General features: G+C 37.6%; 1 long non-coding RNA gene across 1 annotated transcript; it reads right to left on the minus strand.

Annotated features, from left to right (window-relative positions):
* Positions 1 to 10,469: 10,469 nt before the first annotated feature.
* LOC147530898 (uncharacterized) lies at positions 10,470 to 11,598 on the minus strand. The gene is made up of 2 exons (XR_015227326.1): positions 11,498 to 11,598; positions 10,470 to 11,353 (listed from the first exon to the last, which is right to left on the minus strand). It is a non-coding gene; the product is annotated as an uncharacterized LOC147530898 (long non-coding RNA).
* Positions 11,599 to 12,787: the final 1,189 nt, after the last annotated feature.

Genomic DNA, 12,787 nt, shown 5'->3' on the forward strand with positions numbered 1-12,787 from the left:
GATTTTTAGTACACATATCAGAAATATCAGATATTCATCCGATACTATTTTAGAATCAAGGGATGTTGAGTTCTTTGAACACATCTTTCATTATAAACAAAATTTTGATAAATATTCTGAAACTAGAAAACGTGAGAGAAATCTAAATCCAGAAACATTTCAAAGAGATAGAATGGATGAAGAGGATAATGAGGTTGAACCTCGAAAGAGTAAGAGGGGAAAGATAGCTAAGACGTTTAGTCCTGATGTTCTCACCTATATGGTTGAAAATGAGCCTCAGACATTCACAGAAGCAATGGCTACCCCAGAAGCTCAATTCTAGAAAGAAGCTGTGAATAGTGAAGCAGATTCCATTATGCACAACCATACATGGGAAATTGTATATCTTCCACTTGGATGTTAGCCTTTAAGGCCCAAATGGATATTTAAGAAAACATTAAAAACAAATGGATCTATAGACAAGTACAGAGCAAGACTTGTAGCAAAAGGCTTTCGACAACGAGAGGGATTGGACTATTTCGATACTTACTCTCCGGTGAGTCGAATAACCTCTATAAGAGTGTAAGTATCCTTATATAATTTGGAAATTCACCAGATGGATGTGAAAACAACCTTTTTAAATGAACAGTTAAAAGAATAAATCTATATGAACCAGCCAGAAGGGTTTGTGGTTCCTTGCTAAGAAAAAAAAGTTTATAGATTAGTGAAATCTTTATATGGGTTGAAGCAGACCCCAAAACAATGGCATGTTAAATTTTATAATACATTATTATCAACTGTATACAAAATAAACGAAATTAATGTGACAAGTGTGTCTATATTAAAAACACAAATAAAGGGTGTATTTGAAGGATATAGTCCTTCGGTCTGAAGGAGATGTCCTTCCGAAGGAGTGTCCTTCGACCAAGGTGGCAATGCGTACAATTTTGCAGTTAGGATAATGATGACTTTATCTATAAGATCATCTAGTCCGGTTCAATTAGGGTTGTAATGCTTAGCTAGTAGCCGCATACGATCGTCAGATCACTTCAGTAATCCGTGGTTAACATAGACCGGATCCTACAACAGGTTACACCAAAGAGTGGTAGCTTGATCGGAGAGAATTGACTCATGGGAGCTAGCCTATAGATGGATATGATCCAGTCTGATAGTGCAGAAAAGATAGAAAGATTCGGACTCGAAAGAGAAGCCTGAAAAGGTGGAAAACCCACTTATGGGGTGTCTAGATCAAACACAGTAATGGGTTGATCTGAACCGGACATAGTGTGGGAGTGGTCCGGCCAAGCCAAACCCATTAATGGGCTTAAGTAGCCGGCCACACACCATATTAAGGCGAAACCCAAATTTCCCTTAAAAGGGTATTAAGGGAAATTCGGGTGTTTATCTTTTTTGAGACTCTTATTGAAATATAATTTGAGTGAGACTCCTATTAGGGTTTCTCTATATAAGGGTCATTAGAGTTTAGAAAAAGGGTTGGATTTTTCTCAGGAGAAAACATAATCTCTATCACAATATACAGCTAAGTGGAGAGAGAGAGTTTTAGAGAAAAAACTCCCAATCTATCTATGGAGTCAAAAGAAGAATGGTTCTTCTTCTTAACCTTCAATAGAGTTCTAACGGACAATAAAGAAGGGAGATCAAGTCACTTACTCGAGTGTCTCAAGTAGAGGAGCTACATATGAAGCTCTCATCTTCGGGATAAAGGAGTTGGAATCTAATTCGAGGAAAGCGAATCCAGGTATCCTTTTTATGTTTTCATTATTAGTTCATGCATATGATCCTGGATAACTAGTGTTAATCATATGATGATTGAGATTCCGCTTACAACATTAGTTAGATGATATGTAGTCTTAGAGGCATACAAAACCTAACAGTATTGTCCTGTGTCTATATGTATATGACATGCTAATTATGGAAAATAACTTAGATGTCATCAACACTACTAAAAAAAATGCTTTCTAAGAATTTCGGTATGAAAGATTTAGGAAAAGTAGAAGTAATCTTGGGGATCAAACTTACTCAGATAACTAAAGGGATAAGTTTATCTCTATCTCACTATGTTGAAAAGATGGTTGAAAAGATGTTGGAAAAATTTAGTAAAAATGATCTCAAGACTGTAGTTACCCAATTAGACCCAAGCATTCATCTTATGAGAATACTGGAAATGGAGTAAAACAATTAGAACAATCAAGGATTATAGGAAGCCTTATGTATCTAATGAATTGTACTAGACCTAACATAGCTCTCTCGGTTAGTAAACTAAGCAGATTTACTAGTAATACAAATAAAACCCACTAGGATGCCATAACAAGGCTATTACGATATTTAAGGTATACAAAGGATTATGAATTCCATTATACTAAGTACCCAGAAGTTCTTGAGGGATATCGTGATGTAACTTGGATATCAGATATCGATGATACAAGGTGAACCAGTGGTTATGTATTTACACTGGGAGGGGCTGCCATATCTTAGAAATCTTCTACGCAAACTTGTATTGCTAGCCCAACAATGGATTCAGAATTCATTGCATTGGATAAAGCTGCAGAAGAAGCCGAGTGGCTTAGACAATTTTTAAAAGATATATCAATATGGCCTAAGCCAGTGCCTGAAATCAAGATTCACTGTGATAATCAAACTGCAATTGCACACCACCGACATGGCCTAAGCCAGTGCCTGCAATCAAGATTCACTGTGATAATCAAACTGCAATTGCACAACACATAGTAAAATGTATAACGGTAAGTCTCAACACATCTATCGAACACATAACATCGTAAAGCAATTACTCTCTGAAGGATATATAACAATAAATTATATAAAATCTAAAGAAAACCTAGCTGACCCTTTCACCAAGGGATTGCCTAGAGATCTTGTAGTTGCTTCATCGAGGAGAATGGGTCTACTGCCTGATGGGTCAAGAAAATGCCTCATTTCAATCTCTTAATTGGAGCTAGTTAGTCCATATCGAGCCGTTACTTTGATGAACTACGTGATTTTCTTTCTGAGGTCTCTTTTACGGAGTTTAGTATGAAAAACAGGCGAAATCGGGAGAAATTGATGTTAGGGGCATTTTGGTCATTTGGTGACAAGGGTAGCATGGTAAGTTTGGATAATGTTGATGCTCGGATGAGAAGAGGGGTCCATGACGAGTCCGTGGGCGAAAACGGAAGTCGAATCAGAATCCGGACGAGCGAATTAGGCAAGGTCAAAGTTGAAGTCAAAGTTAGTTGACCAAATGGGTCAGTAACACATGGCACGCAGGAGGGAAGTAGATCAGACGGTCCAGATCAGTTGTGGGCTACGTTCAGTCAGTAAAGGTGTGTCACAGGATTCTCAAAGAGCGTCAGATCCGGTACACCCGCGAGCAAGTTATTACGGTGCTTCCGAGCTTGACCGCCGTCCAGATCCGTGTTTTGTAGATCCGACGATCTCTGTAGCTTCCCACCGTGGAGCAATCGGACGTAGCCAGCTGGATCCATCAACCTCATTGTTTCAAACCTCTATTCCTGTTTGATATTGAAGAAGATTGTCAGTTAAAACCTGAGAGAGAGGGAGTGAGAAGGATTCAAATTCAAACCGAGAGAGAGAGAAGGATATATTCTCGGCAAGAATCAAAACAGGAGAGAGAGAAGGATTGAAGAAGATAGAAAAGAAATCAAAATAGAGGAGGAGAGTTGGATCACGGTTGTTAGAGATGGTTGTTAGGATTTTAGAGAGAGAGAACCAAGAGATTCGATTCAATTCGAATCAAAACAGAGAGCTAGATCACCACGATTTTAGAGAAAAGAACAGGAGAGAGAGAGAGAGACAGAAATCGGAGCTTGACATTTTGATTTTTCTTGATTTTTGATTTTTTCTTTTGTATCCTCTGCTTCTTAGTGAGAGAGAGAGATTACAGAGGAAGAGAGAGAATTAGAGAGAGAGACAGAGAGATTAAGAAGAGAGTTATTGTAGAGAGAGAGAAAAACAGAAACTCGGTTTTAAGAAATTAATTTGATTTTTCTTGATTTTTGATTTCTCTTGTTGTTTTCTACTTCTTAGTGAGAGAGAGGGAGATTACAGAGAAAGAGAGAGAGAGATTACAGAAAGAGTGAGAAAGAAACAGAAAGAAAGTACTTTCAAGAAGACGAGAAAATAATTTTCTCTCAGAGAATTCATTTCCGGGAAGACGAGAAAATCGTTTTCTCAGAGGGTGCGTTTGGCAGAATTCTTGGAAAAACAGAAGGAAATCACTTCCTTAAGGCTCTGTTTGGCTGCAAAATCAGTAAGAAACTCAATTTTTCTACTTTTTCTCCCATATTTTATGTAGTTAAACGTCTATCTATCATTATGAGAAACTAATTTTTCCATCTAGGGTTTAGATGAAGTCTATAACGAGAATTTTATCAATTCGATTTATATGCAAGTCAATTTTTAAATTAAATCTTCATATCTTTTAAAGTTCTTATTGATTTTAATGACAAGATCTTCCGGATTCTAGAACGTTCATGTGATAGAACCCGAGTAAAACAACGAACTTAGTTGACTAAGGCAAATACATCGTCTTTAAGATTATCATGTGGACGGATTCGAAAACCCTAGGTTCCCTTTTTCTGAATATCAAATTCTTTGTTTTCTTTTGAGTTATATTTGCTATTTTTTTTATTTGAATCATATTACCAATCAAACCACTTCTGAAAATCACGATAGTTTTAAGATGAAATTGAGTTTGACTTAGTCTCTGAGGAACGAACCGGTCTTACCGAGAAATTACAACTTGACACCCGTGCACTTGCGGGTGTAGACCTTTTAGGGTAACCCTTTTAGGCCCATCAAGTTTTTGGCGCCGCTGCCGGGGACTTAGTTTAAATTTGATCTAATTTTATTTGTATTTTTGGTAAGTTTATATTTTTGGACACTTTTACTTGATTTTCCGTTTTTGGTGTAGAAAAAACACTAAGGAGCAAAGGAGAAGGCGCAACAAGGAGAGGAGCTCAAGAAGAAGAATTTACATTTTATTTTTATTTTTGTGAGAGAGAGACTTTTAGACTTTCTAGTTTTATTTTTTTATTTATTTTTAAAGTTTTGACCCTAAATTGGAGGGCTTAATTAAATTGTAATCGAAAACCAAAACGAAGCCTCGGGTCGGAACACTCGCCGGTCGTCTACAAAGGTCATCGCCCGTCTTGAACGGGAGGTAAATTTCTTGAACACCCACGAATCTCCTGTCAGTGGGTATTGGTGTGAATTCGTGTGCTGAATTGCTGTGACCGAACTGTTTAGTGTAATCATTCTAGTAAGGGCACTAACCCACTTACAAGATAGGAAACGGATTTCATCACCGTTCTCTTGCCCACATAGGTAACAACATTCACGATCCTAAACCTCACCTAAAAAGCTAAAATCTAATTTAGACATTAGCCCTTAAGATCTCGAGCTCATAGATACTTTGAAACGATTCAGGGACTTAATATTTATTTGGGCATTCCTAAAGGGAAAGTTCATTCAACTCTTTATAAGGTCGCCTCGAGAAGAGGAAACGTTACCAGGTTGGACGGCTATCACAACGTTTATCGTTGGTCGTCTCCAGGAGTTGTTTGATCGTAGTACTTGGACGGAGTAACCCTCATAAACATTATAGTTCAAGCTTCGTTAGGAAGTAGGAGCTGTCTAGATTTGTAGGGTGAATCTGACAAACCTGTCTATTGTCTAGATTTTGTTTAGGTTGCTTGGTGGAGTCAGCCTGATTGTGTTTGCTTTCCTATAGGTTCCTCGTAGTGATTCTTTGGTTCGAATATCCTTGGTCGTTGGGCTCTAGTTTATGCCCAATAGATATCGTGATAAGAGAGGTCGTTTCATCAGTAGAGAAGCACATTTAAGTAATCTTCGAATCTCTCTTTGAGTGACACTATGGGTGAAAATCTAAACCAAGCCAGGGATGGAAATCAGCCTATGACACTCAGGGATTACATGAATCCCACTAGAACGTGTCAACTGTTATGCATACAGTTACCCCAATGCACGACTCAATTCGAGTTGAAACCGAGCACTATTCAAATGCTCCCTGTTTTCCGTGGGGTTGAGAACGAGAATCCCTACTACCATGTTAGGGATTTCGAAGAAATCTGTGGGACTATGAATTTCCCCAATATGCCTGACGAAATATTGAGACTTAGGTTATTCCCTTTCTCACTGAAAGAGAAAGCAAAATCTTGGTTGTATGCCTTACAACCCCATTCCATTACTACATGGGAAGAATTGAGCAGTGCATTCCTTCTGAAATTCTTCCTGAAACACAAAACTACCTCTTCTTTAAGGCAAAGTCTTAGCAGTTTTGGGCAGCAAGAAGGAGAATTTCTCTATAAATATCTTGAGAGATTTGAAGAAATCTTACTACAGTGTCCACACCATGGTTTTGAAAAAAATCAGATTACTCCAGATTCTCTATGACGGACTAGATTACCCAACTACATCCATGGTAGAATCATTCTGTAGTGGCGGGTTCATCAGTAAAACCGCCGATGAGTGTATGGCATTTCTAGAAGAGTTGGCTGAGAAATCCCAGCAATGGGAAACTTCTAGAGGACCTCCTACGAGGGTAATCCTACTCCGAATAAAGCTGGCATCTATAGAATTGATGAGTCAGATCTTAAACTCGCCGCCATGACGAGAAGGATAGAAGCCCTAGAACTTGGTCAGCCTAAAGCATTCAGGGAGGATCCCACTCAAGCCATGAGTGTTGGAAATGAATCCATCTCTTATCCGTGCTCGGTCTGTGGAGACCCATCTCATACTGGAAATAAGTGTACGCTATTTTTTGTTCCTGACAAAAAAGAGCATGCTAATGCTCTTTATCTAAACTCTAGGCAAGATAACCGTCAGAAATATGATCCTTATTCGAACACTTATAATCCGGGTTGGAGAAATCACCCCAATTTTTCTTGGTCAAAGGGTCAGGGTCAAGGTCAGATTAGTAGTTCAATGAACCCTCCTGGGTTTAATGCTCCTAAGAATCCTTATGCTCAAAATTAGGGTCAATCTAGTACCCAATATCCTCACCAGAACAAGGAGTCTTTAGAGGAAACCATGAAGCAGCTAGCTAAGGCCCAAATGGAGTTTGCACAACAGACCAACCACACTATATCTAGTCTAAGAACCGAGGTAGGACAACTTACAAAAGCCCTTAGGCAGAGAGAACAGGGTATATTTCCTAGTCACCAGAGCCAAATCTGAAGGGTAAAATGTCGATGGACCAGGCCAATGCAGTAACCACCCTTAGAAGTGGTAGGACAATTGACAATAAGGTAGGAGTTCCCGAAGATAGTGAACCAAACTCTGAACCACCAACCTTACCAACTAGTACCCCTAGTAAAGAGCCTGTGAAGGCTCCTGAGTTTGAAAACCTACCCATTGTGCCTGAGCCATATGTTCCTAGAGCCCTTTATCCTCAGCGTCTGGTAGAACCTAAGAAGAAGTCTCAGTTTGAGGAGATAATGGAAATGTTCAAACAGGTTAGTATTAACATTCCATTATTAGACTTTGATGAGGAGGGAAGTATCAATGAGGTAAATGCTTTGCTGGATTCTACCCCATTACTGGATACTGATAAGTGGAAAGCGAAAGTTGAACCCCTCATTTTGTCAAAGCCAATTGACTCGCCAACTTTAGAGACAAATCAACTATCATCGACCAATGAGTCCAGTGGTCCTTCTATCCCAGATTTGTCTACATCCACAGAAAAACCACCTTCCTTAAAATTGAAACCCTTGCCTGACAACTTAAAGTATTCGTTTCTAGGCCCATCTGAAACTCTACCTGTCTTCATTGCTTCTGAGTTTGAAAAAAAAAGGAAAGTAGATGGCTAGATGTCCTTAGAAACCACAAAGAGGCCTTAGGGTGGTCAATATCAGATTTAAAGGGTATAAGTCCTTCTGTTTGCATGCACCATATCTACCTAGAGGAAGATGCTAAACCGTCAAGGGAAATGCAACGTAGACTTAACCCTCACATGAAGGAGGTAGTTAGAGCTGAAGTCCTGAAACTATTAGGTGCGGGTATCATATACCCTATTTCAGATAGTACTTGGGTCAGTCCTGTTCAAACTGTACCCAAGAAATCAGGCGTAGTAAAAAACGAGTCAAATGAGTTAATACCCACCAGGATAACCACTGGGTGGCGTGTTTGTGTTGACTACAGGAAATTGAACACGGTCACGAGGAAAGACCATTTTCCACTTCCTTGCATTGATCAGATGTTAGAGAGACTAGCTGGGCATAGCTACTACTGTTTCTTAGATGGCTATTCTGGCTATAATCAGATCCCTATAGCCCCTGAAGATCAAGAGAAAACCACTTTCACCTGTCCATTTGGAATTTATGCTTATCGTCGGATGCCTTTTGGGTTGTGTAATGCACCCGCCACTTTTCAACGATGTATGATGAGCATATTTTCAGATATGGTAGAGAGGTTTCTCGAGGTCTTTATGGATGATTTTTCAGTCTTTGGCTCATCATTCAATCAGTGTCTGCATGACCTCACACTTGTGTTGGTTCGATGCAAAGAGAAGAACCTAGTTCTCAATTGGGAGAAATGTCACTTTATGGTTCGCTCAGGAATAGTCTTAGGGCATGTCATTTCTGAAAAGGGCATTGAAGTAGATAAAGCAAAAGTTGAGTTGATAAAAAGCCTCCCAGTCCCTAAAACGGTCAAAGATATTCGATCGTTCTTAGGACATGCTGGATTTTATCGGCGGTTTATCAAAGATTTCAGCAAGATATCTAGACCTCTTTGTAATCTTTTGGCAAAAGAGAACAAATTTGTCTTTGATGGTCCTTGCTTAGAAGCCTTTGAAAAACTTAAACTTATGCTTACTTCCGCCCCTATTGTTCAACCTCCCAACTGGAGTACTCCATTTGAGATAATGTGTGATGCATCTGATTATGTCATTGGAGTCGTGTTAGGTCAACGTGAGAATAAAATTCTCCAGGTTATATACTATGCTAGTAAGACGTTGAATGATGCACAACTAAACTACTCTACCACTGAAAAAGAGTTGTTAGCTGTAGTGTATGCCTTAGAGAAGTTCAGATCATATCTCGTTGGGTCTAAGGTCATTATATTCTCTGATCATGCTGCATTAAAATATCTCCTTTCTAAAAAGGATGCAAAACCTAGGCTGATTAGATGGATACTGCTGCTACAGGAATTTGACATAGAAATTCGGGACAAAAAGGGTTCCGAAAAATTTAGTAGCAGACCACTTGTCTAGAATTGTAGTCGAGTCTGTCAAAGACAAGTTACCCATGAGAGAGAGCTTTCCTGATGAGCAACTCTTTAGTGTCTCCCGATTACCTTGGTTTGCTGATATAGTGAACTATCTTGCTACTGGTCAAATACCCAAATACTGGACAAAGCAAGATCGTGATAAATTTTTATCCGAGGTGAAACGGTTCTTCTGGGACGACCCATACTTATCAAGTATTGTCCCGATCAGATCATTAGGAGATGTGTTCCTGATGAGGAACAATTGAAAATCATTTCCTTTTGTCATGATTGATGGGCCTAGAAAGTTTCCTAAATAGGTCACCACCCGCAAGTATACGGGCGTCAAGTAATAATTCCGGTAAGACCGGTTCGTTCCTCAGAGACTAAGTGAAACCTATTCTAAAACTTAGAAATAGTACGGTTTTTGTTTCGATTTTGGTTTTATGATTTTGGTGATAAAATAATAAAGAACAAAATAATAAAACAAATAATGATACAAGGAACTCAAATGGAGGGAGATGATCTAGGGTTTTTGGAATCCACCGAATAACTTACTTTTAAACACACGAGATCAACTGACTAACTCTCTTGTTTTATAACTCAGAATTTCGGATAATGAACTATCCTAATTCCGGAAGATGTTTTCGATAAAATCGGTTTTTAACTCATGAATTTGTAATTGTCTTATTTAAAAAATGAATTTCTAAACTACTATCTATCAATCAATAAGTATGTACCGTCAAAGGACTTAACCTAAGCACGATACATCAAACCTAAAAGCATAGATAGTGAAAAGATAATCGACTTGACAAATTAAAACAATTTAAACATTAAATCACATTCAAAGAATTAACCAAATAATTTGTGTTTCTAAAAGCTCGAATATGGTTTCATCCTCAATCCTAGATTAAGAGTCTTAGCTAATCATGATCAAAGATTAAAATCAATATGAAGAATAAGAGAAAATGGAAGGAAAACAGAACTTTTCTCACTGATTTTCCCACGGTAGCCAAACGCTCCTCTGGAGAAAATTATTTTCCAGCATCAATGGAAAATTATTTTCCAGTAGCAACTACGAACCAAACACGGTCTTCTTCTCCAACTAAATTCTCCTCTTTCTACTGTTTCTCTTTTCTTTTTTTTCTTTTTTTTCTTTTCTCACCAAATGAACAAATAACAATTGATTCACTTTTGTTTTAATACTAATGAGATAACAAAGAGAATGAATATAAACCAATCTTGATATTGATAATAAACCAAAATAAATTTCTCAAAACTCTCTGATTTCTCTCTTTCTCTCACTACAAGCCACTCTTTCTGTTTCTCTTTCACTCTTTCTGTTTCTCACTTTCTCTCACTAAAATAAGAACAATAAATACAAAGAAAAGTAGATGATAATGGTGTTTCTCTCTCTCTCTGATTTTCTCTATAGGTTGAGCTTAGAGATGGTGATGTTCTTGACCCCCAAACCGAGATGATCTTCTAGCTCCTGCTCTCTGTTCTTATGTATCCCATGGTTCTCTCTCTCTAAAATATTTTGATCAGACAAATAAGATCCGGCCAGCTCTATCAATAGAATTTCTCTTTGATTTTTCTCTCTAAAATCTTTATGTTCCTTCTTTAATCGAATTCCTTCTATCTTCAGCTCTAATTCAATCTTCAATCATCTCTTTCTGTCTCTGTAAAAATTTGATCTTCATCACTGTTATCTTATTCAAGAAGAATATATAGACATATCTCTCTTTTGGTAATAAAAACACCTCTTCTAAAATTGAAAATAGTAGAGAGAGAAGGAAATAAAATCATATCTCTAATCTCCATAAATCTTCCATCACAACTCATCGAATCCCAGCTTTCAATCAAGCTCTATTTCGAATCTTCTTTCATCTCCTTCTCTAAACTCTTCAATATCCAAATATGAAATTATAATCTCCATTTCCCTTTTTTATCAGAGAAGAGAAAAAAAAAATCTCTTTCCCTCCTTAGAAAATAACTTACCAAAGTAGTTAGAAGATAAGAGAGAAATGTGACCTTCACCGATTTGGCCACTAACTCCACACGTGATTGCTGGTGTTTTGGTTATTAAGAGGGATGATCCAGTGAGTTGCTGTTGTTTGATGATAAAAGATTAATCACAAAAAACCACAAACAATATATATAAGACCCAATACTATCAATCAATAAACCTCATCAAACTTAGATTCAAATATGAGTTCAATCTCTTTTCAATACAAAGTAGTTAACTACTAACCTTTAGAAGTAAGCAACACAAAACACTATTAAAGTATTAAGTCTTCAAAATACCATATACCCTTGCAAGAAATCACCTTTCTTTCACTTTCTCTCACTAGGTTTTTTTTTAGATCTCAAAAATAAGAAGCTGCCTCACATTTTTTCTTCTTTTCACTATAACATAACTTTTTTAATCCAACACATTTCTATTTTGTAACCTTATAGTACTCAAACCACACTCAAACTTCAAGCCCACATAATATTCCATACAAGGCCCAACTTCAAATTTGGTTTAAAGCCTCTTTTTCCAACATCCCCCCTTAAACCAAATTTCCGTAGCTTCTCATACCTAACATCCACTTCAATCGTTCAAAGACATCATGCTTCAAAGGTTTCGTAAATATATCCGCTATTTGATCTTGAGACTTGCAATACATCACTTCAATATCTCCTTCTTTAACATGCTCACGAATAAAATGATATCGTGTATCAATGTGTTTGCTTCTTTCATGACAAACGGGATTCTTGGCTAAAGCAATAGCCGATTTGTTATCAAGGAACACTTCGGTTGGACCAACTTGAGGGCATTGAAGATGCTTCAACATATTTCTTAACCAAATTGCATGACAAACCATAGAGCTAGCGGCTACATATTCCGCTTTACAAGTAGATAAAGTCACAATGGGTTGTTTCTTAGAAGACCAAGTAAATGCCGTGTAACCCATAAAAAATACGAACCCCGATGTACTTTTTCTTTCATCTAAGTCTCTACCCCAATCACTATCGGAATAACCGATAAGCTTAAAATCTTGTTCACAAGTGAAAAATAAACCATCATTGAGCGTACCTTTAACATATCGAAGGAGCCTCTTTGCAACATTAAGATGAGATTCATCCTGTGTGTCCATGTACCTACTCACTAGCCCAACTCCATAGAGAATATCCGGTCTTGTACATGTAAGATAACGTAGACTTCCAATCAAACTTTTGAAATATGTAGGATCGACATCACTTCTTCTTGTGCATTTTCTCAATTCCACTCTACTTTCAAGAGGGGTGTTTACCGGATTACATGACTCCATTTTAAACTTTTTAAGGACTTCCTTAGCATATCCTCTTTGAGAAATAAATATGCCATTTTCCATTTGCTTCACTTCAATTCCAAGGAAATGACCCATCAACCCAATATCGGTCATATCAAATTCCTTAACCATGCTCTTCTTGAACTCATCAAATAGTCTTGAATCATTGCCGGTAAATATCAAATCATCAACATAGAGACAAACAAATAACATACCTCCATTTTCTT

Source organism: Eschscholzia californica, unplaced genomic scaffold (assembly GCF_041429995.1).
Source record: "Eschscholzia californica isolate CP2 unplaced genomic scaffold, dmEscCali1.0.p SCAF_6, whole genome shotgun sequence".
Taxonomy (NCBI): Eukaryota; Viridiplantae; Streptophyta; class Magnoliopsida; order Ranunculales; family Papaveraceae; genus Eschscholzia; species Eschscholzia californica.